The 25,380-nt window shown below is 43.7% G+C and overlaps 1 long non-coding RNA gene across 1 annotated transcript in view; it reads right to left on the bottom strand.

Annotated features, from left to right (window-relative positions):
* LOC309522132 overlaps window positions 1-25,380 on the bottom strand; it is a 128,716-nt gene that overhangs the window by 45,684 nt on the left and 57,652 nt on the right. The gene's annotated exons all lie outside the window — the stretch shown is intronic.

Genomic DNA, 25,380 nt, shown 5'->3' with positions numbered 1-25,380 from the left:
GTCAACAAAAGAGGTTTAAAGACTCTCTCAAGGCAAATCTAAAAAATGTAGTATAAACACTGACAACTGGGAAACATTGGCCTGCGAGCGCTCCAGTTGGAGAACAGCCTTTACCAAAGGTGTCATGGCTTTGAAGACACTCAAACTCAGGACGCAAGGGAGAAATGTGCTAAGAGGAAGGCACACTTGGCAAACCCTCACCATGATCAACTCCTGCCCGGAAACCAATGTCCCCACTGTGGAAGGACGTGTGGATCCAGAATTGACCTCCACAGTCACTTACGGACTCATTGTTAAAACTGTGTTTATGGAAAACAATCTTACTCAGCTATGAGTGATCGCCAAAGAAGGAGTATCTAGGATGGCATCAGATGTCCCTCAGTCAGCAGCCTCCTTTTTAGAGATTAAGCATGGGCTTGCTGACAGTACAAGACACATTAAGGCAGAGAGAAACTCAAATGTAAGCATAGACAAAGACATCCCCACCATCCCCATATTTCAAACATTATTTCACTGAGCACAGTATCTGGGACATTTCTTCTAACCCTAGCGGGCATAATTCTATTCTCTGTAAGTTAATGCACAGACCTTGTGACCTATTTTGTTCCCACTGAAGGCAATGAAAAGTCTTAAGAACTCCCCCCCCCCATATTTCTCATTAATGGATGTGCTATTTATAGAAGACACTATCACTAAAGATGAGTTTAAAAGCTAGTTTTCACTGAACATCACCCTGAAATAAAGGCTGTGTGTGGATCTGGCACTCACCAAATTTGCACTCTTCCTGACATAACGATAAACTTGTAAACAGACATTTTGAAAACTCTGTGAGTTTTACCATTTTGAAGTATGTGCTTCTTCTTTTTGGGATTGATATTTAATTGCAAGATGTTTCTTTATAAAGAAATAAAGAAAAGGAAGAAAGGAAAAAAGTGGAGAAAGGAAAAGAGAAAGAAGGGAGAAAAGGTGCAAAAATACAATGTAATACATTGTTGTTGTTCAGTCGTTTAGTCGTGTCCGACTCTTCGTGACCCCATGGACCACAGCACGCCAGGCACTCCTGTCTTCCACTGCCTCCTGCAGTTTGGTCAAACTCATGTTGATAGCTTCGAGAACACTGTCCAACCATCTCGTCCTCTGCCGTCCCCTTCTCCTTGTGCCCTCAATCTTTCCCAACATCAGGGTCTTTTCCAGGGAGTCTTCTCTTCTCATGAGGTAGCCAAAGTCTTGGAGCCTCTGCTTCAGGATCTGTCCTTCCAGTGAGCACTCGGGGCTGATTTCCTCCAGAATGGATAGGTTTGATCTTCTTGCAGTCCATGGGACTCTCAAGAGTCTCCTCCAGCACCATAATTCAAAAGCATCAATTCTTCGGCGATCAGCCTTCTTTATGGTCCAGCTCTCACTTCCAGAAAACCATAGCTTGAACTATACGGACCTTTGTTGGCAAGGTGATGTCTCTGCTTTTTAAGATGCTGTCTAGGTTTGTCATTGCTTTTCTCCCAAGAAGCAGGCGTCTTTTAATTTCGTGACTACTGTCACTATCTGCAGTGATCTTGGAGAAAGTAAAATCTCTCACTGCCTCCATTTCTTCCCCTTCTATTTGCCAGGAGGTGATGGGCCCAGTGGCCTTGAGCTTCAGACCATATTTTGCACTCTCCTCTTTCACCCTCATTAAGTAAAGTTAATTTCATTGCTATAGATTATTATAGAGATAAAAAGATAATATCTAGTTAATAATAACCACTGCGTTCCAAATACCAATATATTTATCCAAACAAAGTCTACATCTGTTGGTCACCCGTCCATTCGTTGCAAGTGTCATTGTGTTGTCAATCTCTTGATTAAATGGAATTGGATCTTTTTTTTCTTCCAGTTCATCAGGATCAGTCTCTTAGCAATCATTAGGTGCATATTGTCAACTTCCATATAATAAGTATATAATTCAGAAGAATATTCTCCTCTGTAAGTTTTAACTTTTTCCATACATTCATATTTACACAGACCAACGCTTTCTCCCAATACGTAATACACTGTAAAAAGGTGTGTTTCAAAGAGGCATTGCCCTGATTACATCTCCAGCAAAGAGCTGCTTTAGCCAGTCTGTTTTTATAGAAATCTAAAGGAGTCCAATAAATTCTGGATATTATTTTCTTTTCTTTTTAAAAGATATTTATTAGAGGTTTAGAAATTAAAGAAAAAAGGAAAGCAACAAAAAGTTCAGCAAGACATACATTTCGATACATTAAAAAAAGAAAATAGGAAACATAAAAACCAATACAACAATAAAAACACACACATCCAATACTCCATATCTTTATCTTTCATTTGCTTGTTTCCTCGACCTCCTCACACCTCCCTTTTTGTATTCTAGTTTAGTTAATTTTTCCAGCAAATTCTTTCCATCTTTCTCAATTTCTGTTAAGTAATTTATCTTAACGGTCTAACGTATTAATTCACTCAGTAAATTCTTACTATCTTTCACTGTGTTCTGTCATTCAATTTACCTTAATTTATTTTAACCTTATCTTACCTTAAAATACCTTAAAGCTTAAAACTTAATATTTATTTATACATAACTCCTTATATCATTTCTGCTAAAGCCAAATAGTTTCATTCCAACATTTTTCCTAATACTCATTAGTTTTACACTAATTTGCAAAATAATTTTTTTTTAAAAAAAAACTTTCTTCCAATCTTCATCCAACGTCTCTTCTTCCTGGTCTCAGGTTATGTCAGTCCTTACTGCCCATTCCATCTAGTCCATCAACCTGGTGCTCTTGTGTCCGAGGCTCTTAAGTCTCTTCCATGCCCCTTCTGCAGATCTTCTTCTTGTTTATACCTGCACTTTACCTTGTCTTCTGTTGATCTTTTTCTTAGTTTCTTTCCTTTCTCACTGAGGAATAGGACTCGGGGAGACTCCGACCCAAAAGTATCTCCATCTCCCCTCAGCAGATCAGCCCATTCCCCACAGTCCCATTCCCCACACTCAGCACTGTAGTCCAAAAAGTATTTAAAAGCATGTTTCAAAGACCCTCCAAAATTAAAAGCCCCCACAACTCCAGACCCCCTCTGGCCCACTCCAGATTCAATCTTCAAGAACAGCGGCTTATGCTCCTGCAGGGCCTCGGGTCTCTCCATTTGTGTTACTTGAGGTTCAACAGCAACCTCCTCCATTATCTTCTGCACTTGCACTTGCCCTGTCAAAACAAGTTCCTGAGTTGGTTCCTGGATGGTTTCTATATGGGTATTCGCCGTTTGTGCAAAGTTTTTGACTGCAACAGTCATCAAATCCATCTTCTCATGCATCGCCTCCAACAAAGTGCTTGTCTTGCAAAAAGCAAGCACCAAAACTTCTTCTAAACACATTTTTATTCAAGGCCAGAGTCTGATCTCACGATCCTAATCTTGCAGCTGTAAAATCCCCAGATCGACTCCAGCAACAATTTAACAAGCTCCCTCTAGAAGAGACAATTTCTGTTTGTATCCATCTTTTGTAAACAGGTCCAACAAAAGAAAATTACTTTCATTTTTCATATATTTTGTATCTTTTGATTGCAAAAGGCAGCATTGGAATCAGTTTGTTTCTCCTTTTTTTAACTATCTGTCAAAAGACGTTCCATTCACAGTCAATGAACTTCCCCAAGAATTTCTGTCTCTGGCACCCCGTTCCCAGGTTTGAGACGGTGGAAATTTATCTTTCTTTACTCTCTCTCCTGCAGGCTTGAACAATCAAAATTCCCCCCTTTTCTCCTGCTTCCAAGAGGGGTTTTGATGGTTATAACTGAAGGTAATTTAGTCCTTTATATGCGACTTTCCAGACTTTAGCTTGCAAATTTTTGCTTCAGTCTATTTACAAAAAGCGGAAGGCGGACTTCCTGTTTAGAACCTTCCCGCTTCAGTGCCAAATTAAAATGTTTCTTAATTCAATTTTCCGTTTTACTCACGGGTGCTTGTTTAGAGTCCAATTGTCCACAGGAAAAAGTCAGCGCTCTCCGGCAACAGCTGTGCGGCTTCACTCCGTAAAAGTAGCAGTCGATTCAAAACACCGCGCCAAATTCTGGATATTGTTTTCTGCTGTATGTCTTAATTAAAGATCCATCGATACCTTTGGTTCCAATGCATTTTCCCACTGTGGGTAATATTTAAAGTTCCAGTGCTTGGCTCCAATCGTTTCTTAAAGTCTGCATACCAAGCTTGTTTATTGATAATAAATATGTACAAAAAGCAATCACTGGCTTTTTAGTTCCAAACGAACTATTCAATTGCTGCAATATTTCAGATGTCTCAGAAGCAGAAAAGGTTGCTGGCCCAAATAAACTCGTTAAACGATGTCGTAGCTGGAGAAAGATGACACTTTTCAGAAGAATGGCAGACGCAACTGATAGACTACATGGAACTCGCTGAAATGACTGGCAGAATTCGAGACCTGGGAGAAGAGACAGTGGAAGAGGACTGGAAAAAATTTAAAGACTGTTTACAAAAATATTATAAGCTGTATGAATGCTAAGAGAATGCATGATAGAAAACAACATGGCATCAGTAATTTAGTTGGTATGATCTATGAATAAGTGATGACTAAGAAAAGGATGAAATTTGAAGTAATATTATGTTTAAGTTAAGCACTTCAGTACATGATAAAATATTGAAAATTTGAGACATAATATCTGAGAACTATAAAATAAGAATTGAAATAAGGTAATAATTTGCTGCTTATAACTATATGACTGAGAACGCAGGAAAGGGTGATGCGAGGAAGTCCAAAGACTATGAAAATAAGATTTAAGGATAAATTGATTTTGTTGTACTTTTTCTTTTCATCTTATGTTTATGTTCTAAACTCTTTTTGTTGTTTTTGTTATGGTGTATGGTGATGGTATTTTATGTTTATTGGTTTGTTTTTCTTTTGTGTAAAACTTGCAATAAATATCTTTTGGGGGGGGGAAAGAAAGATGACACTTTTCTCTGAGAACATTGAAACTTCTGCTTCTTAGAAAGTCTGTGGCGTGATTCCCTCTAATGGCCAGACTTCAAGAGCTTTCACACATGACACTTAAAAGAGCTTTTGAATCACTTTCCCTGCTATTTGGGCTCATGTGAGTGTTGTCAGCGCAGGAAAGAAAGCAAAAACCAGCCAATTTAAAACCAAAAGTTTATTCTAGCCACTGTAGGCATTATTGCATTAGCATTACAATGAAAATGGGGGGGGGGATTTAGGCCTCATATGTGAAAAAGCACCTTATGATCATGCTTTCTCTTCCACAGAAATTGGTACAGTCCAATAAAGTTCATTCCTGATTTTCTACTCACAGGAAATCTCTGGGAACTATTTTTCAGTATCATTGGAAACACATTTGTGTGCCATCTGAGCTACAAATTATTATTTCTGCCAACTTTTCCCAAACATGATTTTTAAACTGAAACTAGCATTTTGGCCAGCCCTTCCTCAAATGGCTGCTCTTTTTTTTAAAAAAAAAACCAACCCTATCACTCCGTGCTGTTGGCTGTTTACCATGCTGGTTGAGGCTGGTGGTAGCTGGAGTGCCAAATAGGTAGACTTTGCCAGATCAGGAAAGGTTCACGAGATCAACACACACAGCAACAGAGCTCAGGCGACATGTTGGACTGTCCTTCTCTATAGCAACTTCCTTGTTCTCCACCGGCTTCTTCAGTCATTCAGATGAAGATGCTTGACAAGGCCACCAACCTGAAAGAGAAATTGGTTTGACGAGTTCAGCAGTTCCTTCTACAGCAAACTTCCACCTTGTTCCATGCTAAGTCCCAGGTTGGAGGGAACCAAAGGCATCATCTAAACCACCCCAACCCTTTTTTTAAAAAATAACTTTTTTATTCAAAATTAAAACAAAACATATTATCCAGAAACATATCATCCTTATTCCCCCCCCATTTTTCCTCCCTCCCCCCACAGAACCCACCCACCCCCACCCGCCGACTTCCCTCAGTTCCAGTCTTTGATTTCTCTAAAAATGCTGTTTTCTGCATGTTACACAGTTGTATAGATCCTCAAACTATTTAGCTGATTATTATCAATAAAAGGTTTGTGAATGTTTATTCAAAACCAGCCAAGGAGTCCAGTTCGCTTTGTTGTGTCTTCAAATACTTTGTAAAGGGTTCCCATTCATCTTTAAAGTCACAGTTATCCTTGTCCCGTAGCTTGTATGTCAGTTTTGCCAGTTCTGCATAGTCCGTCAATTTTTCTTGCCATGATTCTTCAGTTGGGGTTTCTTCAGTCTTCCATCCTTGTGCTATTAAAACTCTTGCGGCCATTGTCGCATACATGAAGATGTTTTTCAGCTTTTTTGGCAGATCTTTCCCTACAATCCCTAATAAAAATGCTTCAGGTTTTTTAACACATGTTAAATGGAACATTTTCTTCAATTCGTTGTATATCATTTCCCAATTTTTTTAAATTACCTTACAATCCCACCACATATGATAAACCCCAATCCTTTAACACTAGTACATTACTCAGGCTTCCTCAACCTCGGCCCTCCAGATGTTTTGAGACTACAATTCCCATCATTGCTGACCACTGGTCCTGCTAGCTAGGGATTATGGGAGTTGTAGGCCAAAACATCTGGAGGGCCGTGGTTGAGGAAGCCTGACATTACCTGATGGCATTCCTTGGCTCGCATTTGCAGCCAAGGTCTGAGAGTCACAGAGCTCTGCTAATATTGAAACTGCCGCCCGCCGCCTGTTTTTATTACAAAACTGCAGGGGATGGCTAACACCCTGGCACAAATCCTGCCGCCCCAGCACCACTGAAGGAGGGGCCCCAGCTCTGCTCTGGCTCATTTCATCGGGTTCCTCCTGGCAACCGCAGCTCAGTCTCCCGGCTGCTACTGCTGGGAATCCATTCGAAGGTAGAGTCCATGACTGCTGGTCATAAAGGGCAAGATCTGCAAGAACGTTTGACACTAGCCCAGCCAAGTCTATGAGCAGAATGTTAATGAAGGAACCCATTAGTTATGCAGACCAGTAGTAGCACTTGCACTTATAGCCCAGGCGACACTTGTGACAAGGGCACAAAGCAGGGGACCTGGGCTCTTTCGATGGAGGGTGGATAGCAGCTGGCATTTCACTTTTGTACTTTTCTGGTTACGTTTTTGTTTATCAGACGGTTTGGTCCTTCCTGCACTATGTGGTTCTTGCCTTAAACTCAACTCACACCTTTGAAGTATGTTAGGCTGAAAGCTGGTAACGTGCCCCAAGTCTCTCTTGTTGTTTTTTAAACAAACAAACAAACAAATAAATAAATATTGGTTTAAAATACAAACATATAAGCATACAATGAAGGTAAGTATTACCGAGTTAAATACAAAAAGAAAAAGAAAAAAGAAAAAGAAAAATTTGAAGCAGAAACAAGAAAATAATGAAAAACAAAGGGGGGGGGAGACCAAAGATTTATACGACATTATATCTATCAAATAAAAAAAAATAGAAATTGCAAAAAACTTCCAATCTTTCTCATCATACTTTTTCTGTTGTCATGGTATTATCACACAATTTTGTTTTATATCCTTTTTCTTACATTCCACTATAATGTTTATTTCAGTTATCTATTATTCACAAGTATCATTCCAATTCTGCTAAGGTGGTATCATTTTTGCAATATCTCTTTTGCAAGTCTCTCAGGTTGTAATCCTATAGACCTTTGTCTGGAATCAAGTCTCATTGAAAATGGGACTAATTTCTGAGTCGGCATACGTAAGATCATAAGGTAAAAGGTATATTGCCTATAAGATTGTATTGTCCCACCTCTCCACCACACTGGTTCTTGCAACGGGCGTCCTGCAAAGAATACATGGGTTTGTTTCCAGTTTCCTTGTCCCTGCCTGCTCTACCCTTGATCTTCCCACGTTGAGCTGGAAGGTCTGAAGGGAGCTTGGATGTGCATTTGGCCAATGACCAACAGTTAGGGGTGCAGTAGGAAGCACATGGACATTGGGAGTAGGGCTAGCACTCCACCAAATGTGGAAAGTTTCAGGACAGGCAAAAGGAAGTACTTTTCCACACAACACATAAAGTCTGCTAACAACCAACTTAGAGCGCTTTAAAAGAGGATTAGATAAATTCATGGAAGATAAGGCTATCAACCGTTACCAGGCACAATGTGTATGTTCCCCCTCTGAATCACAGAATGGTAGAGCTGTTGAGATGGAAGAGAACATGGTGGTCATCTAGTCGAACCCTCTGCCCAACATGGGGGCTTGAATCCACGACCCTGCAAAGGAGAGTCCTCTGCTCTACCAACTGCATAATAATAATAATAATAATAATAATAATAATAATAATAATATTTATTTATACTCCGCCCTCCCCAGCCAAGGCCGGGCTCAGGGCGGCTAACAAGCAATAATAAGAACAAGTTGAATGAATACAACTTAAAAACAAGATTAAAATACAACATTAAAATATTAAAATGCAGCCTCATCACAGGAGGAGAAAGGAAAAAGAAAGAGGGGGAGGGAATCAAATGGGCTCCAAGCCTAAGGCCAGGCGGAACAACTCTGTCTTACATGCCCTGCGGAAAGAAATCAGATCCTGCAGGGCCCTGGTCTCATGAGACAGAGCGTTCCACCAGGCCGGAGCCAGTGTTGAGAAGGCTCTGGCTCTGGTTGAGGCTAATCTAACTTCCTTAGGGCCCGGGACCTCCAGGGTGTTGCTCTTTATGGACCTTAAGGTCCTCCATGGGGCGTACTGGGAGAGGCGGTCCCGTAGGTACGAGGGTCCTAGGCTGTGGTGATGATGATGATGATGATGATAATTTATTTATACCCTGCTCCAGCCACTCTGGGCAGCTTCCAACCAAATATTAAAAACAATACAGCGTCAGACATTAAAAGCTTCCCTAAACAGTTGTCTTTTATAGGAATTGTAAGTGAGGAGAGTGCCGGTGTGTTCAGGTCCTGCTTCCAGCCTTCCTCTCAACACTTCAGGACTTAAGTAGGCTTTCCTGTGAACACATTCAAGGTGGAAACCAAGGGCCATTGTGCTTGCAGCCCCTGAACCAGAAGCAGTAATCTGACACTTGAGCACCTGGGGGAACTGAGAGTAGGGCGATATATCACAGGCCACAGGAAAGACACAAGGGCTCCATCTGGACTGCCAAAAGAAGTCTCACAGGCATCCCATGGAACATCTGGACAGAGAGACCTTAATGCCCTGGATCCGTACCATTACTGATTTTAAAAATCTACCTCTGCAACAATCTGTAACAAGACAAACTACTGGTCCATTGGTGGACTGTGCCGTGTGAAACAGATAATTTCAAATGCATTAGGAACTGAGCTCCATCAAGCACATATTGATACCGAACTTACTTATTTTTACATGTCTGCACTAATGGTATGACTTTAAAGAGCTGGGGAAACTCAAATGTATTTAAGGATGGAAACAGAAACAATGAAATTAGGAGCTCTTCAATTGATTTAACTAAGCATTTCCAACTAATGAGTGGATGTGTTTTGCCTGCAGTGTGCAAGATAGTTCAGTTACCTCGGATTCAGCAGAGGAAGAGAAGGAGAAATGATCAATACCTTTCAAATCAATGTTTGCCAACAGTGGAAGTTACATTAAAGCTAACAACATTACCTGTTGACATTCAGCTGAAAATCTATTGCAAGGGTAACTGACCTGGCCACTCTCTGACTGTTCTTGGACTAGAACATGGGTAGGCAAACTATGGCCTGGGGGCCGGATCCGGTCCAATCACCTTCTAAATCCAGCCTGTGGACAGTCCAGGAATCAGCATGTTTTTACATGAGTAGAATGTGCGGTTTATTTAAAATGCATCTCTGGGTTATTTGTGGGGCATAGGAATTCGTTCATTTCCCCCAAAAAATATGGTCCAGCCCCCCACAAGGTCTGAGGGACAGTGGACCGGCCCCCTGCTGAAAAAGCTTGCTGACCCCTGTCTTAGGCTATGATAGCCCAACATTTCAAAAAGATGTTTAAAAGGATGTTATGCTGGAAAATATGTGTAAAGGTAAAGGGACCCCTGACCATTAGGTCCAGTCGCAAACAACTCTGGGGTTGTGGCGCTCATCTCGCTTTATTGACCGAGGGAGCCAACGTTTGTCTGCAGTTTTTCTGGGTCATGTGGCCAGCATGACTAAGCCGCTTCTGGCAAAACCAGAGCAGCGCACAGAAACCCCGTTTACTTTCCCGCCGGAGCAGTACCTATTTATCTACTTGCACTCTGATGTGCTTTTGAACTGCTAGGTTGGCAGGAGCAGGGACCGAGCAACGGGAGCTCACCCCATTGCGTGGATTCGAACCGCGACCTTCCGATCGACAAGTCCAAGAGGCTCAGTGGTTTAGACCACAGTGCCACCCGCGTCCCTTATATGTGTAAGAACTAATAAATAATAGATATGTGTAAGAACTAATAAAAAATTAATAAATAAAATTAATAAAAAAATCGAAGAACTGGTAGGCACAACACTGGCCAACCCCTAGTGAACTGACTTCATAGAGAGGAATTCTCCAGTGGGGAAGAGCGCTTGGTTTCCATTTTGAATGTGTTCACTGCAAAGTCCAGCTAATTGCTCACAAAAATAAGGGAACCGAACTAAGCAAGTGAAGTCACATTAGGTGCATGCACACTGCACATTTAAATCACAGTTATAATGACAGAATCATAGAGTTAGAGAGAACCCCCGGAAATCATCTGCGCCAACCCCCTGCAATGCAGGAATGTGCAGCTGTTCCATACGGGGAGCGAACCTGCAACCTGGGTGTTATCCGTATAAGGCTCTAACCAATGGAGCTATCCAAAGCACCTTTTGTTGGTGCTTAAACGCCAACAAGGGACGTGGGTGACGCTATGGGTTAAACCACAGAGCCTAGGACTTGCTGATCAGAAGGTCAGCGGTTCGAATCTCCCCGATGGGGTGAGCTCCCGTTGCTCGGTCCCTGCTCCTGCCAGCCTAGCAGTTCGAAAGCACATCTAAGTGCAAGTAGATAAATAGGTACCACTCCAGCGGGAAGGTAAATGCCGTTTCCGTGCGCTGCTCCGATTTGCCAGAAGCGGCTTAGTCATGCTGGCCACGTGACCCGGAAGCTGTACGCTGGCTATCTCAGCCAATAAAGTGAGAGGGAGCGCTACAGCCCCAGAGTCGGTCACGACTGGACCTAACGGTCAGGGGTCCCTTTACCTTTCCCTTTAAACGCCAACAAACATTGGAGTTAAGACTGAATTCCTGCTGGAGGAGCTTCCTTTGCCCTGGATGTCATCAGACTGATACTCTTGAATCTAACAAAATCAGAAAGCTCTGTTTATTGTAGGAAATATAGGCGTAGTTAAGATCCCAATTCTAACTAACTAAGCAGGAGATGCAATGAGCCATGCTTCCATCTTACATCTTGGATGGAGATACCTGCAAAACAGGGGTCTCCTCTCACAAAGAAGTAGGGAGCGGGAAATGATGTCCGCAGCCGCAGGAGTGTCAGTCTAGTAGTCTGAAGGAGGTTAGGGCAGCTTAAAGGACAGTCTAGGCCAGGGGTTGGCAAGGCTTACTGGGCATGGGCTGGATCATTCCTGCGGAGATCCTCCGTAGGCCGGGCCGGCACATTGTGACACCAGAAATCTTGTCTGTGTATGTCCGTGGTGCTGGAAATCACTTCTGCACATGCCCAGATGCCAAAAATCGTGCCTGCACAGAAGCAGGTATCTGGGCATGTGCAGAAGCAATTTCTGGAGCCATGGAAGAGAGTCCCCACACTGCGCTGTGCTGGTTTAGCACAGCATGTAGGGATTTGCCAAGAGGGCAGCTTGGTTCAGGGGCAGCTTGGGGGCCGGTGATATGGCCTCCGGCCCATGGACTTTAGGTTGCCTACCCCTGGTCTAGGCAGAGGGCCTTCTCGGTGGTGGTGCCCACCCTGTGGAATGCCCTCCCACCAGATGTCAAGGAATTAAACAATTAAACAACAAACTACCTGACTTTTAGAAGACACCTGAAGGCAGCCCTGTTTAGGGAAGTTTTTAATGTTTGATGTTTTATTGTGTTTTTAATATCCTGTTGGAAGCCGCCCAGAGTGGCTGGGGAGGCCCGGCCAGATGGGCAGGGTATAAGTAATTCATAATAATAATAATAATAATAATCATCATCATCATCATCATCATCTCCAGCTCCTCCTTTCCCATGCAGACACATCAGCCTTCAGTGCAAGTGGAGATGCTTCCTGACACATCCAACAAACCCCCAAGAAAGTTTACACAGGGAATGACTACAATTCCCAGCACCCATAAAAAGTTACAGTTCCCAGGACCTTTGCAGCCAGCCACAACATGGAATACACGCAGCAGCAGTTTCAGAGCTATTTTCAGGCACTGAAAGAAGTTCCGCAATCAACAGATCTAACTCAGATACAGAATAAAACAGGTTACAATGTTTCTAGGGGCTGGCAAAAAAGTGAGGTAGAGTCATTGCAAATGAAACTCTTTAATTGTATCAGCATAATGAAGCTATTCACTGATAAGAAAAACCTATACTTATGCAACTTAGATCCAAATTAATTTTTGTTCTTCCTGTTTAAAATTATAGGTTATACATTGCCGTTTGCTGCCACTACTGACACTAATTGGGTTCTGTTTCTGTGCTAGATTGACAGTGAATTCCTCTCTCCAACTTACACCCACTTGATATTGGGGGAGAGAGAGAGAGATGGTTCCCAAATTCCTGCAGAACACCCTTCTACCATTTCCCCTCAGAGGTTGTATCTAGAAATGCCCCAAACTGGACTTTGTGGGGGAAATCTAAAATGGCAGCCACCCTACCAGCACAGCAAAGTCTTGAATAGTTCCAATAGATTTTGCCAGCCCCATGGCTGCCCCTAAAAAAAGCATACTCACAAAACATGAAAGGAAGAAAGTGGTTTTATCTTTTCATTGGCACCTCTCCAAAAACCAGGGTTTGGCCTTTCAGATGTTTGGTAGAGGGTGGGGGGAGAGAGTTAATAGTATTTACCAGGGAAGCTAAAGCTAAAGGTAAAGGGACCCCTGACAATTAGGTCCAGTCGTGACCGACTCTGAGGTTCCGGCACTCATCTCGCTTTATTGGACGAGGGAGCTGGCGTACAGCTTCCGGGTCATGTGGCCAGCATGACTAAGCCGCTTCCGGCAAACCAGAGCAGTACATGGAAACGGCGTTTACCTTCCCGCCGGAGCAGTACCTATTTATCTACTTGCACTTTGACGTGCTTTTGAACTGCTAGGTTGGCAGGAGCAGGGACCAAGCAACGGGAGCTCACCCCGTCGCAGGGATTCGAACTGACAACCTTCTGATCGGCAAGCCCAAGAGGCTCTGTGGTTTAACCCACAGCGCCACCCGTGTCCCATTTACCAGGGAAAGGAACCAGCAAATGAAGAATTTTCCTGCTAAATATAGACAGGGAGCCCATTTGATAAGAGCACTTTCTAATAGGTGCTTGACACAGTAATTTATCTCCCCAGATCCCAGCAAAACACACAAGCTGTGTGCTTATTTACATTAGGTAAAGGGACCCCTGACCATTAGGGGTGACCGACTCTGGGGTTGCGGCGCTCATCTCGCTTTATTGGCCGAAGGAGCTGGCGTACAGCTTCCGGGTCATGTGGCCAGCATGACTAAGCCACTTCTGGCGAACCAGAGCAGCACACAGAAACGCTGTTTACCTTCTCAGCGGAGCGGTACCTATTTATCTCCTTGCACTTTGACGTGCTTTCAAACTGCTAGGTTGGCAGGAGCAGGGACTGAGCAACGGGAGCTCACCCCGTCGCGGGGATTCGAACCGCTGACCTTCTGATCGGCAAGTCCTAGGCTCTGTGGTTTAACCCACAGTGCCACCCGTGTCCCGCTTATTTACATTAGCACAGTCCAAATACTTGACTGGCTCCAGGCTGCCAACATGCCATTATTCCCTTTTTCTCTTGCACATCTGCATCACACCATCAGTGGTCTAGGAAGGTGGCGTGTGGATTCAGCGTGTCTCTGAGTCCTGCCTCTACCACATCTTCTTCTCCTCCCCACCCCAACAGAAAGCCAGCCTCTTCCAGTCGAACCCCCGTGGGAACCATCTCTTGCGCTGTCCTCTGTCCTCATTGTCCCCAGCAGTTTTGTGAAGAGCTCCAAAGGCTGCCGTGAGCCAAGAATGGGATTGAAGAGCAGAAGCTCAGAGCTCATTCTGCCCACGGCGAGACTCTTAAGTGGATTAGCAGCAAAATGTCCTTGGATGGTTAAATGTCGCCGTGTACATGAAAATGGAAAGATGCATGGCTTCCGTACACGTTGATGAACAATATTATCCCTCTTCATACCCTTGGCCTCATCACAAGAAGTCAGGTGTGTGTAGGGGGCTGGGTACAAGCTAGGCTGCCCACCCCCCAAAAAATCACCTGCATATCAGGCATACCCCTCCTCCAGCTGACCTTTGCATGTTTAGGCATCTCTAGGTAGAGTTGCTCCTCACTGCCTTGCCATGGCGAAGGGGCTTGAATAACTCGGAGAAGCTATGAGCTATGCCATGCAGGGCCACCCAAGATGGACAGGTCATAGGGGAGAGTTTTGACCAAACGTGATCCACCTGGAGCAGGAACCAGCAAGCCACTCCAGTATCCCTGCCAAGAAAACTCCATGGACAAAGACAACAGCATATAAAATTTATGACGCTGGAAGATGAGCCCCTCAGGTCGGAAGGCGTCCAACATGCTACTGAGGAAGAGCAGAGGACAAGTACAAGTAGATTCAGAGCTGATGAAGCGGCTGGGCCAAAGCCTAAAGGTTGCTCGATTGCGGATATGCCTGGAAGCGAAAGGAAAGTCTAATGCTGTAAAGAAAAATATTGTATAGGAACCTGGAATGTAAGATGAGCGTGACCAAACTGCGGGAGGTAGTAGAAGACAGGAGTGCCTGGCGTGCTCTGGTCCATGGGGTCACGAAGAGTCGGACATGACTAAACGACAATACATCTTTATATTGGCCAGCCCTACAGATTCCACCAGCCTGTGGGATTCATAAAGGTAAAGGGACCCCTGACCATTAGAATCATAGAATCATAGAGTTGGAATAGACCACAAGGGCCATCGAGTACAACCCCCTGCCAAGCAGGAAACACCATCAGAGCACTCCTGACATATTGTTGTCAAGCCTCTGCTTAAAGACCTCCAAAGAAGGAGACTCCACCACACTCCTTGGCAGCAGTGGTACCTCAGGTTACATACGCTTCATGTTACAGACTCGGCTAACCCAGAAATAGTGCTTCAGGTTAAGAACTTTGCTTCAAGATGAGAACAGAAATTGTTCTCTGGTGGCACGGCGGCAGCGGGAGGCCCCATTAGATAAAATGGTGCTTCAGGTTAAGAACAGTTTCAGGTTAAGAACAGACCTCCGGAACGAATTAAGTACTTAACCCAAGGTACCACTGTATTGGTAAAACTGTAGTTTGCTTCTTAACATTGGCTATCAATAACATTTTGACGCTACTGAATATGTTTCCCACCCCCAAATACTTGCCAACAAAAAAAGAGGAGAGACTCCAAAATATGTTGGGAGTCCTAGAAGATTCATAAGCAGTAACAGCTGCTATTATTAAGTCAGTTCTCATTAGGAATCCACTAATTAACCTTCTGAAAATAGAAACATTTCAGCGCAGTGGGGGGAATATGAGCCCCTAGTCATTCTAACAACAGAGAATTCCACTCCTGGGAACAAGACTGACTTCATTTTTAAAAAAACGCAAGCCATCCTTGACTGAGAAAACCAATCACTCAGGACTTTGATTTTTTTTTTTTAAAAAAAGGGATAAATATTCAATGCATAACCTTTAAGCTTTGTGTACAGATATTTACATTAGTATAACTTTAAAAAGTCACTTGTAATAAGATGAAGAAGGTTTAAAATTGGATTATTAAGATTATAAGGTTTTATGGACGTGCGTGAACAAGTACTAAACAATGGAACCAAGAGGGGGAGTGGAGGGAAGTCAAGCAAAATTATGGTTCAAAAATTTGTTTATGATGTTTGCATTTTCTTTATGTATCATTGTGATTGTATTTATTTATTTATTTGTTGTTGTTTTTAGAAAATTAATAAAATGTTATCAGAGAGAGAGAGAGAGAGAGAGAGAGAGAGAGAGAGAGAGAGAACCAATCACTCAGGTCTGCAAGACTGAGCAGAAGCCCAAACACAGTAAAGCAGGTCACACCATTGTGTGACAAACAGATGCAGTGGCAAAAGAGTCCCCTGGCAGAGCCATCCCACATGGGAAGATCTCCTGCCCAAATTGCTAAAGTTATGGGTGGGATATAGATGGCCGAGGGGACGGCAACCCTTAGGTCCAACTCACAAATTGTCCAATCTGTGGCTATACCCCCATAACCAGTGAAACTCAACACCAGCCTCCACAGGTAGCACAAATCCTTTCCCTCCCATGGCGGCAAAAGTTTTAGAGGAGGGAAAGAATTTGTGCTCCCTGAATCAGGTAACTAAGCATCAAATCACAGCACATTGCCGCTGAGATATACAGACACAGGGAGACCAAAATTGCCAAAAACATCAAATAAAAAAAAGTGAGTGAATGTGGCGATTTTTATTATTGTGGTAATTTTTATTATTGTATCATTTGTTACCTTAGAAAAAAGAATCAGAATGAGCTTGAATGTAGGAACACATAGCATGATTTGCTACGAAAACTACAAAGCAACTTCAAGGAGGAACGCCCATCTTGAAGGGATTGTGCATGATTATTAATCAGATTGTCCTTCTACCTGTGTTAGAAACCAGGGTGGAAAAGCTATTTGTCACATGGCTCCTGGTGGGGGAGAAGGAAGAAGGGGAGGCAGGTAATTCACCCCCTCCCCCTCCTATCCAGGAGCAAGGAACTGAAAGGGAGCTGAATAATAATAATAATTTATTATTTATACCCCGCCCATCTGGCTGGGTTTCCCCAGTCACTCTGGGCGGCTTCCAACTGAATATTAAAAACAGTACAGCATTAGACATTAAAAACTTCCCTAAAGAGGGCTGCCTTGAGTTGTCTTTTAAAAGTATTGAAACAGAGCAAAGGCAGAGAGAGCTGGAGGGATAAGTGAAAGTGGGCCGACCGAAAAATCAGTTAAAGGTAAAGGGACCCCTGACCATTAGGTCCAGTCACGGACGGCTCTGGGGTTGCGGCGTTCATCTCGCTTTATTGGCCGAGGGAGCCGGCGTACAGCTTCCGGGTCATGTGGCCAGCATGACTAAGCTGATTCTGGCGAACCAGAGCAGCGCACGGAAATGCCGTTTACCTTCCCGCCAGAGCGGTACCTATTTATCTACTTGCACTTTGACGTGCTTTCGAACTACTAGGTTGGCAGGAGCAGGGACTGAGCTCACCCCGTCGCGGGGATTCGAACCGCTGACCTTCCGATTGGCAAGTCCTAGGCTCTGTGGTTTAACCCACAGCGCCACCCGCGTCCCGAAAAATCAGTTGCTACAGCTTTAAAATCAGTTGCTACAGCTTTGGTAAACCCAGGGGAGGGTGGGAACAGCCCAGGACAGGAGGACAGTCTGCTCTGTCTCCTGCAAAGTTGGCAATTCAAATAAGCATCAACTTAAACACATGAAAGAGCTTTGCAGTTTGTTTGTTTGTTTGTTTGTTTGTTTGTTTGTTTGTTTATGCAAACAGTGCCAAGATGGAGTCTCTTTGGCATTTCAAAAGGCTGCAGGAAGACCACCGGTATGAAGTTTACTGCATGCAATGCTCTGAAAGAAAATATTATGAAAATGGTATACAGGTGGTACATGACCCCGGTCAAGCTGGCTAAGATATACCATTTGTCCGATAATAAATGTTGGAAATGTAAGGAAGCTGAGGGGACATTCTTTCACCTTTGGTGGACTTGTCCAAGATTGAAGGCCTTCTGGGAAATGATCTATAACGAGTTAAAAAAGGTGTTTAAGTACACCTTCCCCAAGAAACCGGAGGCCTTCCTTCTGGGCATTGTCGGCCAGAAGGTGTTAAAGAAGGATAGAACTTTTTTCATGTATGCTACTACAGCAGCAAGAGTTCTTATTGCTAAGCATTGGAAGACTCAAGATTTGCCCACACTGGAGGACTGGCAGACGCAATTGATGAACTACATGGAACTAGCCGAGATGACTGCAAGGATCCGAGATTTGGGAGAAGAAGTAATGGAGGAGGATTGGAAAAAATTTAAGGACTATCTGCAAAAGTATTATAAGTTATATGAATCTTAAGATGCCGCATGACTTGGAATGTTAGCCCCAGCAACGAAAGTGGAGTATATATGAAATTGGATAATATTTATGAAAAAATCAAAGTTTAAATGGGTTAAAATGATAATGTGTTATATTTTTAGAGTAAGTGGAAAATAAGAGATTTAAACTTAAACTGCAATTGAAAGTACAAAGAAACACATGAAACAAGGTTATAATTTGCTGATAACTTTATTGTCAAGAATGCATTATGTGGGAGATGTGGGGAAGTCCGATAGAAATTTGAAATAAGTTGTTGAAATGGTTGTGATTTTTTGTCTTTTCTTTTTTTCTACTCTCTATGTTCTTTCTCTTTTCTGTTTTATCTGTAATTTGGAAAAAAATGCAATAAAAATTATTATAAAAAAAAAAACAAAAGGCTGCAGGGGAGTAGCAAAGGGGAATGCCAAAAGCTCAAGAGTGGAGGTTTTCAGTCACAAACCTTGCAACAGGAAAGCTGCACTTGGTCTCAAGGGGGCGCTCCTGAGTGGGAAAAGGTGCCTGGCGCCTGGCTAGTTCAAACACTGCCTTCTCCCACACACCTGTTGGTACCCAAACGCAACATCTTTCTCTGTTTTGTGCTGAACAAATTGTGAGAATTATTCCTTTTTTGAGGATTCGCAGGCTAATCTCAATAATCCATCCCAGAATTTGTCCAAGTACTGATAATTGGATGAAAACTCTTTTTGAATCAAAATCACCAACAACTCAAGTAGTGGCTTTGGGGCACTGCCTGCAGTCCAGAAGGTGATCCTGAATTGACGCCTTGGTTTTCCTTAAGGCTTCAAATTGCACACCAAATCTTCTATCACAGAGAATAGCATATCCACAAGAGGCCTTGCATTTTTCTCTCTCTTTAGGGCAAGGAAAGTGACAGTCATAATTAAAATTCTGTTAAGCATCTTTCCGTAGATGGATGTTCATGACAGATCCAGAAAGTTATTGATGATGCAATATTAGTCAGCTTCCAGAACATTGCCTTTGACCAGCTGATTCATCTTAGTGCTTGGCAATTTCCACGTCTTCCACTGCCTGCAATATCATTTCCACTGTAAACACCCAAAAGGAAACATCAATCATTCACAATGCAAAAATATGTTCTGAAAGAAGAATTTCTGTTTCTATAGACTACAGTGGTACCTCGGGTTACATACGCTTCAGATTATATACGCTTCAGGTTACAGACTCCGCTAACCCAGAAATAGTGCTTCAGGTTAAGAACTTTGCTTCAGGATGAGAACAGAAATTGTGCTCCGGCGGCGCAGCAGCAGGAGGAGGCCCCATTAGCTAAAGTGGTGCTTCAGGTTAAGTACAGTTTCAGGTTAAGTACGGACCTCCGGAACGAATTAAGTACTTAATCTGAGGTACCACTGTACACAGATATTTAGCCACAAGCAAACCATACAGTGGTTTTCTCCCTTTCTGAGAAGTCCTGACTGCGTATCCACAAAGTGATTACAGAGAAAATCATTGGCCTAATAGACCTCGCTCCCAGCATTATTCCATAAATTCCAGCCTCTGTCTTCTCTCCAGAGAAGGAAGTTGATTCTTTCCTAACCTGGAACAAGGAGACTCCTTTCTGGCTAGAGCCCAGAAGAGTCTCTAGATGACACGGAAGAATAAGTATTTCTCTCTCTCATCATGTACAAGTGCATAGGAGAAGTGCCACAGAGAGGAAGGCTGGCAGAAAACACCTCTTTTCCTGGCAAGAGACTTAAGTAATGCTGGTGAGATTTCTATGCACTCCCTGCCACACACACAAAACATTCTTCTGGTGTTTATGAAGGAACCTCCCAGAGTATTTCTGAATGACCTGCAAGCAGCAAAAAAAGAAAGTGTGTAGACAGACCGGGAGCAATCCTACTCCTGCAACTCCATCTTTAATATGCAAGGATGGTGGTCAGCAAGATCTCCGAGGTTAGCTGGACCATATGGAGGCTCCATGTGCATCTTCCCAGGTGGGGCTCAGCCCCCCATCTTCTGCTTCCCAGCGCATCATCCACACTCACTGGCCCACCAGGCAGTTTGCCGCATTACCTCCCGTGAGCTTACAGCTTTATTCCCTCTTCTATCTTGTCCATTTATCTCCCTGTTGCCTTCCTTGATTTTTTTTTAAAAAAACTTGCTTCATGCCACGTGCAATTTTATTAGCAGCATCCTCTGTATGGGATGGATGGGACGCGGGTGGCGCTGTGGGTTAAACCACAGAGCCTAGGACTTGCCAATCAGAAGGTCGGCAGTTCAAATCCCCGTGACGGGGTGAGCTCCCGTTGCTCGGTCCTTGCTCTTGCCAACCTAGCAGTTCGAAAGCACGTCAAAATGCAAGTAGATAAATTACCGGGAAGGTAAACGGCATTTCCGTGCGCTGCTCTGGTTCGCCAGAAGCGGCTTAGTCCTGCTGGCCACACGACCCGGAAGCTGTACCCTTGGCCAATAAAGCGAGATGAGCGCTGCAACCCCAGAGTCGGTCATGACTGGACCTAATGGTCAGGGGTACCTTTACCTGTATGGGATCCTTGCTCCGCTTCACCCGCCATGGAGCCTGCTCTTAGTGAAGAACACCTACAAGTGCAGCCGCTACAACTTCCAGGAAGGTGAAGAAGGGCTCTCAGCATCATTGCCCTCTGCAGCTTTTGCCTTGTGCTTTTGTAAGCCTCCTCTGGAGGAGAGATGTGGGAGCCAGCTGCAAGTAATCTAGCCTGGAGAGAAGGCCCCTCCTGCTCTGAGCTGTGTCTCAGCCCCACTCCTAGGGGGCCTGCAAGTGTCAGAAGGTCTGAACCAGCAGCCAGCTGTCCTCGTCTTCTTTCTTGTGGCTTTGAACTTATGTATTTAAGTCCTCTCTCCCCCCCAAAAAAAATTTTATTGGTTTTCACAAAATTATAAACAAACAAACACATACAACAAACAAACATAATTCATAACCTTATTAAAAAATTATACTTATTAACATTGTTAAGTGACTTCCTCGCTTCCCCTTGGTTGAATTTCATTGCATGTCCTTTTAACGGTTTTCCAAATCACAGTTCTTATAAAGTTTAAGTTGTACATTAACATCCTTAGATCTTTTCCTTTTGAAATTAAACATATTAATTCATCACTTAACTTAAGTAAAATCCTAAGCCAATCAAGTATCTACAAGCTATTTCCAATTAATTTAACTTAACATATTTAACTAAATAATCATTAAATTTAATCCAGTCTTCCTGATACTCCTCCTCCTTCTGGTCACGGACTCTTCTGGTTAGGTCGGCTAGCTCCAAAAAATCCATCATCTTTATCTGCCATTCTTCCACCATTGGTAATTCTTGCGTTTTTCACTTTTTGGCTAGTAAAATTCGAGCAGCAGTTGTAGAATAAAAAAATAATTTAACATCTTTCTTGGTATGTATTCAAGTCTAGATTATTTCTTTTGCAATACAGTATTGATTTATTTGATGATGCTTCATAAACAGTTGATTTTTGTCTTATTTGAATTTATTGATTGATGGTATATTTTGTAAACTGCTTTCTATCCCAAACTTCCCAATGCAATGTTTTGTCATTTGAAAAGTGGGCATGACTTTATTTACACCTTATTGTGGAAAGGTGAAAAAACAGGAAACTAATTTTATTTATTTATTTTTTTGGTGATATGGCACATCACTGAAGGAGGAATCCTTTCTCATTCAAAATGTTCACACGCCCAGTAGTTTTGCAAGCACTTCTCCATAAATGTGTACAGTGGTACCTCTGGTTACGTACAAATTCATTCCAGAGGTCCGTACTTAACCTGAAACTGTTCTTAACCTGAAGCACCACTTTAGCTAATGGGGTCTCCTGCTGCCGCCGTGCCACCGCCAGGCGATTTCTGTTCTCATCCTGAAGCAAAGTTCTTAAACCAAGGTACTACCATATTTCTGGGTTAGCAGAGTCTGTAACCTGAAGTGTATGCAACCCGAGGTACCACTGTATTTGCAAACTGTCATTTAGCAACATTTCACCCTGTTGCTAGAGGTGAGGGGGAAAACATTACTAGCTGCATTCCTTATTCTCTTTCAGTTCACCTTACATCAAAACAGGTTTGGGTATATATGATAGAAATACACAAGCTTACTGCAGTATTGGATAGAAAAACCAAGTACTTACTCAATCTGAATCTGCTTGCAATGAATAACTCCAACTAAAGACAATGACCCTTAAGAATTTTCCATTTGTTTCAGGATTGCAGATTTACCAGTTCTAAAAAAAATATACCATGAACATAGCAAATTGTGGGGTTTCTCAGCCTGCGTTATTCTACTTCCTTCCTGTTGCCTGGCTGGTAACCTTTGCCAGGCCTATGAAGAATAGCAGTTACCTCTATTTTGAAAATTGGAATGGGGGGAAAAAAATCTATGGTAAATTTTAAATCGGGTACAGTGGTATTTCGGGTTAAGTACTTAATTCGTTCCGGAGGTCCGTACTTAACCTGAAACTGTTCTTAACCTGAAGCAACACTTTAGCTAATGGGGCCTCCTGCTCCTGCCACGCCACCGGAGCATGATTTCTGTTCTCATCCTGAAGCAAAGTTCTTAACCTGAAGCACTATTTCTGGGTTAGCGGAGTCTGTAACCTGAAGCGTTTGTAACCTGAAGCGTATGTAACCCGAGGTACCACTGTATTGGAGAATAGTGTAAATATTTTACATACTCTGACTTCTCCTTAGTTTTTCTAAGACTACTGTCAAAGGGGGAAACTATAAATTTTATAAGTAAAACAAATAGTGCTGTTTTGTACCATAATCCTAATATATTGGCCAAAATGCATAGAGTTACTTTCTGTGTGCTTATGAGCTTCCACATACTCCCCTCCCACACCATGGAACTTTTTCCTTATTTGAGCAACAGACCCCTAAAGTTCCCTTAATTTCAGAGATTGTTTGATCTGAGGACTCAGGACGCAGGAATGTTGCTGAAGTTAAGCAGGTCTAGGCCTGGTCAGCATTTGGATGGGAGACCACTTTAGAAGCCCACTTTGAATTTTATGGTGAAATAAAGGCAGAATAAAAGTGCAGGGAATAAATAAAATTAATCCATTTGTTGCTCACAAGCCCCCCAACTCCAAGACTGTGCCCTACTAATAGCTGTGGAGTTATGTGGAAGTAAAAGGTGCTTCACGCATCATGTTGGGAGCAGATGCCCTGCTGTTGCAGTGATGCTTCTGGTAATAAAGAGGTAACCTGCCAGCTAGGTATCCCTTAACAGGCATATTGGGGAACAGCAGCCAATCAGCTTCCTCGATTCTTTAAGGAAGCACATCATCTGCCTTCCATTTAGCCAATATGCATTTATTGCATGAAAAAGACGCTCCAGTGCCAGCGTAGCTCTAAGCAAAGACTGCTGCGTAAAATGCCCATCAGTCTTGTGCCGCGGAAGTTAGTGGGGCTTCTTTCCACATTACATGTTTGAGGATAAGCTGTTTATTGCAACATCTGTGCATCAAAATAAGTGCAACCCTTTATTAAGGTCACTATCAGATCCTCGGAGGACGCGGGTGGCGCTGTGGGTTAAACCACAGAGCCTAGGACTTGCTGATCAGGTGGTCGGTGGTTCAAATCCCCGCAACAGGGTGAGCTCCTGTTGTTCGGTCCCAGCTCCTGCCAACCTAGCAGTTTGAAAGCATGTCAAAGTGCAAGTAGATAAATAAGTACCGCTCCGGCAGGAAGGTAAACGGTGTTTCCGTGCGCTGCTCTGGTTCGCCAGAAGCGTCTTAGTCATGCTGGCCACATGACCCGGAAGCTGTACGCCGGTTCCCTTGGCCAATAAAGCAAGATGAGCGCCGCAACCTCAGAGTCGGTCACAACTGGACCTAATGATCAGGGGTCCCTTTACCTTTACCTTATCAGTTCCTGCATTTCCATGCGTTGTAAAGATGGCTGGGCTATCATTCACTTTGCATTCAGAAGGTTGACAGCTGCATGTTGGGCAAAAATTCAATGAGCGCTGCATTTGAATGCATGAATGTGCAGTGTAATGCAAAGAGCTGCACCTGTTATATTCCTGCCTGCTCTGCAGCAGTTAAAAGACACAAGAGGAAGCCTGCCAAGGGAGGGGAGAGATGATTTGCAACCCTCTGTCATATGAGAGCAGCCACTTGGAGCCGGGACTGAACTCTGGTTGTTCATGGGAGGTGAGTGCTTTAAATAATGGAGATTGGAATCATCAATAAGTGACACTTCCAAATATTACTTCTGGAATATCACAGACTGCTCAAAGCAAAGCAATCCTATACATATCTACTCATAAGTAAATCCCACTGAATTCAGTGCTACTTCTTTCAGTAAAGTGAGTATTGGAGCTTTAAGAGTCTCATTCGAAGACTGCTATCCTACAGACACTTACTCAGCAATGGGACTTACTTCCGAGTAGACATGGTTAGGATCCTCATATCTGGGACATGCCTTTATTAGGACCAACCGAAGGGCAGGGGTCCCTTTGGTTCCGTCCCCCCAAAAGTAACTTCAAAGCAATCCGTTCCAATCTCTTGTGGCCCCTCTCAGATTCCTTACACACGCACGTGCACACGCGCATAAACACGAATTTATTCCCCCGTCTCTTTGGCCACCCAGGGCTTGGTCGGTGGAGCGTGAGCCTCTTCCCCTCCGGGTGGTGGGTTCGAGCCCCATGTGGAGCAAAAAGTTCCCGTATTGCAAGAGCTTGGACTAGATGAACCACGAGATCCCCTCCAAGCCTAGGATTCATGGGGTCTTTGCTACACCTTTTCAAAACACCTGCCTGTGGAGAGAGAGAGAAAGAAGACTTGAAACACAGGAGGAAACTGTATCACACTGAAATGTGGGACAATCCTGCCTTTCCGCGCGTGGATCTCCTCCTGCCACCCCCGCCGGGCAAGGCGCAACTTACTGCGCGGAGGTGCGGGGCGCGCGCGGCTCCTCTGTGCGCAGGCGGAGGCGCGGGCGCCCAAGAGCCTCCCTTGCGCGCCTGCTCGCTCCTTCGCAGCTGGGCGGCGCGCGCGCGGGATCGCGGCTGCGCGCGTCGGGCGCGCGCCCAGCGCAGCTGCGGCGCCAGGTTGGGCGCATCAGGAAATCAGGGCAGCGGTGGCGCTGGCGATTGGAGGCGCGGGCAGGAGCCCCGCAGACGCCGCCCAG

This window comes from Podarcis vaucheri (assembly GCF_965113315.1).
Source record: "Podarcis vaucheri genome assembly, chromosome: 17".
Classification (NCBI taxonomy): domain Eukaryota; kingdom Metazoa; phylum Chordata; class Lepidosauria; order Squamata; family Lacertidae; genus Podarcis; species Podarcis vaucheri.
The sequence above is the reverse complement of the archived record's forward strand: the minus strand, read 5'-3'. Positions and strand labels throughout refer to the sequence as shown.